Below are 6,990 nucleotides of genomic sequence, written 5' to 3' on the forward strand. Positions count from 1 at the left end.
GGATGGAAAACTGAGCACAGCTAACAAGCAATAGAAATCTAAATACGAAGGCCAAAAGGACACTTAGGGAGCTCCAGAAAGGCCCTTGTCTCCTGCGATGGGAGAGGAGGAAAAGCCAAAGCTGAAACTCAGGACTAAGTGGTCTGAGTCGCCGAGCTTCACAGATGATTGACTACGCAGACAAAGCAGGTTTGTTATGCCGAAGTCAGGTCCCTGGTTGGAAACAACATGAGCGAAGTCATCTGGGTGGATGCTCTTGATAATTTCGGTTCCCAAGACCCCTCTGACCCCTCAAAGCTGGCAAGGGTGGCCCACTTCTCCTATTAAGAGCTCGTACTTTCTCCACCCTCCAAGACTGCAGGGCCCCACTGGGGACCTGCCTCCCCTTCCTTTCTGGCTGTCAAGCCTACAACTGGGACTAAGTTGCTGCATAACCTTCGGGGCATCCGGGGCCTGATGAGGAGGGAAGAGGATGCCTGCCTCCCGCCCCCAGCCAAAGATGCGGTGAGAATTAGTTGACACATACCAATGAGAGCTGGAGGAGAACAGATACCTGGAAGTTGAGGTGCCTGATCAAAGGAGCTGGGACATAAGACTGGATAAAGGACAGATGACTGACTAGGAATCAGGATTTAATACATGGAAAGAACCCATGGGAACGATGTAACTCACTGGTAGCCTAGAGAAAGCCTGGACCAAGCTGGGCAAAGCTGAAGTGGCTGAACCACCACAGCAGACGGTAGAGAAAGTGATTAAAAGGTGTAGGGAAGTGGGATGCCAGAATGGACATATTCTGTGAGGCCAAAAAACCTGCCAGAGAATTATGTTCTATGGGAAGGCTCAGAGGACACCTCATTCACCAAGGCCGTCTGGCATGTGATAGTGAGAGGAGGGCAGCCAGACTGAGCAAATAAAAATGTAGGACATCCAGTGAAATTTGAATTTCAGATACACGGTGAATACTTTCTTAGTATAAGTACGTCCCAAATATTGTATGTAATTCGGCAACCCCACTGCTATAAAATTTTCCCTGGTAGTGAGTTGGAAGAATGTTCCAGCTGTGGGAAAATCCAAACAGTGCAGTGATTCAGGCTTTTGAAAAGTAGCAGCGGATGTGGGTAGTGGGGTGCAGAATAATGTGTACAAGCACAATGTGTACAGGAGTACATTTTAAGTATGAGTATATCCCATGTGATGTTTGGGATATACTTATACTTAAAAATTATTTATTGTTTCTCTGAAATTCAAATTTTTGCTTGCTTTATGAGGGGGAGGTAATTAGGTTTATTTATTTATTTAGATTTGGAGGAGGTACTGAGGATTGAGCCCAGGACCTCGTGCATGTTGAGCATGCGCTCTACCACTTGAGTTATATCCTTCCCCCTGAAATTCCAATTTAACTGGACATCCTGTTTTTATCTGGCAACCTAAGTATCACTAAGAGATTTGGTGATCATACTTCTCAGTAGGCCAGGGCTGATGGTAGGGGAGGCTGTCCCAGGGCTAAGAATGGCAGACAACGGACTCGGCTTACAGAGAGTGGTGGACACAGCTAATAGCACACAGCTTCGGCTTGGAGGGCCTTGGGCGTCCCTGCAGCAGCCAAGGGCGGGGACACGGGTGTGGTTGGGATAGCCGCATGGGAACCGGACCAAACAGCTTTAGCAGGAGGACAAAACAGGGGCAGTGAGAGACTCTGTGTCCCAGACCAGGCCTCTAGGACCTCAGTTAACTGCCAGTGTGGCTTAACCCTGAGGTCACAACAGAGACAGGGAGGAGGCTAGCGAGAGAGGCGCATCTGTGCTTCCTGGTTTCGTGAACAGTCCAGCCCCGCACAGAGAGGTCCTTGCTGTGGGGAGCCGGGCCCGCCTTGGGATCAGGATGGCCACTAAAGGCACCTGATTTATCACTCACCTTTGGCTATGGGCCCCTGGACACTCCTGTGGCTAATCAGGGCTGTTAATAATTATAAAAGCATTGCCTCTTAGAGCAGAAAGAACCTAAATACCACGGAGTACAGGGATTCTCAGGTCCACCCTGATGGCCTGGAGTGCTGATGAGGACAATAGGGTGACTTTTCCCAAAAGCTAAATGTATCCCGTATAAGCACTGTCCTTTTGGCTTAGACTGGATTCTTTTTTACCTTTTGCTTTATTGGTGGTTAAAGTCTCCTTTACAAAATGATGGTGACAGTGATAATATTTGTTAGCATTTCTTGAGTATTGCCATTGTGCTGGGCATTGTGCTAAAAGCCTTGTGCAATTTGTCTCAATCACCACAAGGACCTGAAGAGATAGATGGTTTTATGAATCCAGTTTTACTTCCTAAGAACCTGAGACGTGGAGATCAAGTCGGCACACGTCCTGCAGGAGGATGTCGTGGAGTCAGGACCTGAGCTGGGTGGTCTGACTTCACTGCCCACACTTTGCCATCGCACCATCCTTCCTCTGGAGATAAAACACAGTTTTTAAAATTTTTATGTCCTTATCTTGCAAAATAAAAGCCTGGCAACCTAGGTTGGATCCTCATGTTTTTAAAAGAACTTGTTCCGGTCTGGAAATCAGGACGTCTTGAGAGCCACTAAGCTAGCCCATCCGCTTCATTTGACAGGTACCAGGGAGAGGTAGCTGAGTTGCCCAAAGTTACCCAGCAGGTTGGGAGCAAAGTTAGACAAAGAGAAGACCTGGCCAGATAGATTTTCAGTGTTAGTGAGACATGAAAATTTGGGAATTTCCTTTGATCTGGACAATGGATGACAAAAGGAAAGGCAGCCTCTAGAAATAAATTCAGAAAACAATTCTTTTAACCTATGTTTCCCCAGGGACATCCTGGCTTTGACTTTGTATTTCTACGCAACTCCAGGAATGCCTCCACATTCCTCAACAGAGTGGGAATTTCCAGTCCTGGGCTTCTACTGGATGCTGCCTCGCAGGCAACAAAGGAATATCTGGAGACAAGCTCTCCCCTCTCCCTCTGTGGGGACCTCCTCCCACTCCAGGAGCTGTTTTCCGGTTGGCTGTCTCCATGGTGAAGGTGAGAGAAAGAGAGAGCTCAGATGGTTTCCATGGCAACAGCAAGGGTGAGCTTGTTTCCTTGGTGATGATGGGGAAGGTAAAGCAGTTGGGCTCAAAGTATCTGTCCCCTCCCCTACTCCCACTCTGCACGGGTCACACCCCCGGCTTCCTGATTAGGGCCTTGCAGGGCAATAATGACAATGTGACAAGTGATAGACTACTGAGGCCAAGCTCTGGGTCCAGATAGACTTGGTTTGGGGCACATTAGTTCATCCTTTGAGCTCTTAGTGGCCAAGTCTGTAAAATGGGGCTATTAATAGGATAGAGATCTTAGGGTTGTGAGGAAAGTAAACGGAAGTGCCAGTAAATTCTAACCATTATTGTTCCGTGGTAACTGTGATTGCCACACAGTAATAACTATTATTGCTACAATGCAGAGGGAGGCAGGTCAGATTTAATAAGGCCATTTTAAAGATGAGGATGCTGGAGCTCAGGGACGGGGAGTGACTCTGCCTGAGTCCCAGCATTGTTAAGAATCAGTACTAGAGCGAAAAGCCAGCTATTTGGGCTCGAAATTCAGTGCCATTTCCACTTCCCCCACCCTATCTGGCCCAGGAGACACACCGACCACTGGTCAGGGCTTCCCTCCTTCCCTGCCTCAATCAGAGACCCTGAAAGCACAGTACCCAAGCCCTCCTCCTTCCCCGTGTCACTCCTGGTTTGCACCATAAGCCTGGACCAAGTCAACACAAGCATCTGGATGATGGTCAAGGAAATTAATCAGCACAAAACAGGAAGAGGGAATTAATTTAGTGAAGTCTTCCCATCCCATAAATTACTGGGAATCAGTCTAGACTAAAGTCTGGGCTGCTGATGCCTGACAGACTGCTTCAGTGTTTCTTTGAATGGTTTTGGCATCACGTAGCCTCTAATGGCATTCCTGAATCATACAATTTATGAATTATTAAGGTTCTATTTGTGTAATCTGTGAGTTATATAGAAGGTGATACATGGTTCTGGGAAGACTACTGGCTTTGGAACTAAATTTTGTTACTTACTACCAATGTGGTGATTTTGGATTAAGTAATTAACTTCCTGGAGCATCAATTTTCTGATGTTTAAAATGGGCATATAATAATATCTCCTGACAAATGTGTTCTGAAGTTTAGAGATGATATATAAAACACCTGGTACAGAACAGTCATTCAATAACCGGTAGCCTTTCTTTTCGAACACAGAGTCTCATCATATTTCAGTTTGTTGTCTTCTCACCTCTTTTGTTAATCCTCCATTAGGCTGTGTGCTCCATGAAGGTAAGACAGGGTTCTGCACTCAGGTGAGCTCAGGAACAGTTTCCTTGGTTGCCTCATATGCAGTGCAGGGGAGGAGAAGGGCTTAATGATTTTAACCTGCAGTCTAACCGTCATTACCCAGATCAGACAGCAAAGCGAGCTGCTTAGCTAAAACTGGTTACAGCGTGATCTCCAAGGCTGGCTGGGAGCACCCATTTTTGGGGCTGTCGATCACATCCACAGGGTTGGGTCCGGGCAGCAGGTTTGCACTTCATGATTCTCCCCAGTATCCATGCCTAATTGCAACAATTAATTGCATCAGTTATAATAGAAGTTAGTATCTGATCAAAACTCACCAATAAAATTGTATCTCCCAGGAATTCTGGATTGGGTCCAAGAAAGAGTTCAGTTAGTATCTTGACGTGGCTAAACTTCACATATACAAAGCCTAGAGTGAACAATTGGCAATTTGCCACTGTGAGGCACTTAATCCAGAGTGTGCACATGTTGATACACGTGCAGAAACATGTATGTGCATACACGTATCCCCACACACACATGCACGCACACTGATGCGCACATTCAGAGACAGAGGTCCCAGATCATGCATCTGAGCCCTTTTGGGGTCTTGGCAGCATTTCTGACCTTAGGTTTGGTGAAACACTTTAAAATAAACTTCCCCTTCTTGCTTCTGTTGTTGTTAAATTAGGTCATTATTTCTGTTACTTTCAACCAAAGAATTGTAAGTAATGTCCCCCTTTTCAACAGGGGGGCACTGTAGGGTGGGCAGGGCACATACGGTGATACCCTGAAGGAATCCTCTGAACTCATGTTTATGAAGTACCTACATCTGCAGCCTGGGTCCTCACAGAGTATAACCAGCAGGTCAAACACAGAAGCAGTATCTTACTGTGTGAAAGGCATTAACCCACAGAGGCGTAGGAGCTCAAAATTCAGCTGAACTAAGAAATAAATTTTTTCCTTCCCTTAGAAATAAAATTTTAACAAGTAGATCTGTCACCAAAACTGGGTAGGCAGCATTGAGGAAAGCAAAAGCAAAAGAATGCTGGTCTAGGAGTCAGAAAACCTGGATTTGAACCCAGGCTCTGCTGGCTGTGTGAGCTTGGTAAAGTCTCTGAGCCTCTCTGAGCTAAATCTGAAAACAACAATCATAACACCTGCTTTACAGAGCTGATGCAAGATTGAAAAGCTAACACATGTGGCTGGCACCACCCATGACAAACAGCCAGGGTGCAGACATGTTTAGTTGGCTGGCTTTCTCTCTAATAACCACTCAGGCACCATGAATATTGTAAAAATTATTGTTCCAACCAGAAGGGCTATAAACTGTTTTTTATGGCCTAATGAAGGCCAGATGCCAGGCAGGGAACCAGAGAACCAACATTCAGTTCTGAACCCTTTGGAACACACCAGTTGCTCAGCGTCTGATGATTTCCATTACCCATGGTCTAAGGATACAGAAGATTTATATACATTACTTGGGGCTCTGGTTCAAATCTGGCCAAACTCTTTCGGGACTTAGTCATCCTGACACTGGCCAGACAGCATCCTTGTGAAATCAGGCAAGCAGCTACTACAAGCAATTCCAAAACACACACACACACGTACAACACCCCCCACCCCCGCCAACACACACATACACAGACAGTCTTACAATAGACGGATTTTCACAGATAACCATCTGTAAAACCAGCAGAAGCTCAAATTATTAAAAAAAAACAAACCATCTTGAGGATGAGACAGAACCATCCATGACCAAGATAATTAGGAGAATTGAAATCATCTTTGCCACCCAAGTTTGCAGAGTGGGAGGCAGCAGAACATTTTTATTCCTGATGATCTAAAATGCTACGTTATAAGCAGAATAGTTGGAACATCCCAAGCCTAACAGCCTTATTTTTCCACCAATTTTTTTAATACGTTAACATTTACATAACATAAAATTTGCCATCTTCTTCACCATTTTAAAGTTACAGATCCATGGTCTTAAATATACTCACCACCATCCATCTCTTTTCATCTTGTAAAACTAAAAATCTATACCCACTAAACAATGCCTCTCCATTCTCCCCTTCCCCTCAAACCCTGGCAACCCCCATTTAACAGCCTTATTTTAGAGCTGAGGAAACTAAAGTCCAGAGACGTTCACCAAATTGTCAAAGACACACAGGCCATCTGTGGCTGGTCGAGGACTCAACCCAGAGCCTGGGAGTCCTGGTGCATATCACGGCTCTGTACTTTCCTGTAATCGTGGGGCTGGAGGTAGAGGGTGTGACTGGCAGTGCTCTCCAGCAATGCCAGTCCTGAACACACCCACATGTCCTAACTACCACCCTGTGTTATTTCTGGCTTTGCAGAAGAGAGATGGGGATGGAGGGTCAAAAGCGAAAAGCAGATGGAGGCTCTCAGTTTCTTAGGGCTGCCATGACCAAGTACCACACGCTGGGGGCACTGGAACAACAGAAATGTATTGTCTCACGGTTCTGGAGGCTAGAAGCCCGAAATCACAGTGTTAGCAGGGCTGGTTCCTCTTCAGAGCTGTGAGGGAGCATCTGTTCCAGGTCTCTCTTGTTGTCTTGTAGATGGCCACCTTCCTCTCCATATGGCATCCTCCTGTGTGTGTCTGTGTCCAAATTTCCCCCTTTTATAAGGACACCAGTCAT

General features: G+C 46.0%; 1 long non-coding RNA gene across 1 annotated transcript; it reads right to left on the minus strand.

Annotated features, from left to right (window-relative positions):
• Positions 1–2,132: 2,132 nt before the first annotated feature.
• Positions 2,133–3,004, minus strand: LOC140685927 (uncharacterized). The gene is made up of 2 exons (XR_012059391.1): positions 2,808–3,004; positions 2,133–2,447 (listed from the first exon to the last, which is right to left on the minus strand). It is a non-coding gene; the product is annotated as an uncharacterized lncRNA (long non-coding RNA).
• Between the last annotated feature and the right edge of the window lie 3,986 nt (positions 3,005–6,990).

The sequence above is a fragment of the Vicugna pacos genome, chromosome 15 (genome assembly GCF_048564905.1).
Source record: "Vicugna pacos chromosome 15, VicPac4, whole genome shotgun sequence".
NCBI lineage: Eukaryota > Metazoa > Chordata > Mammalia > Artiodactyla > Camelidae > Vicugna > Vicugna pacos.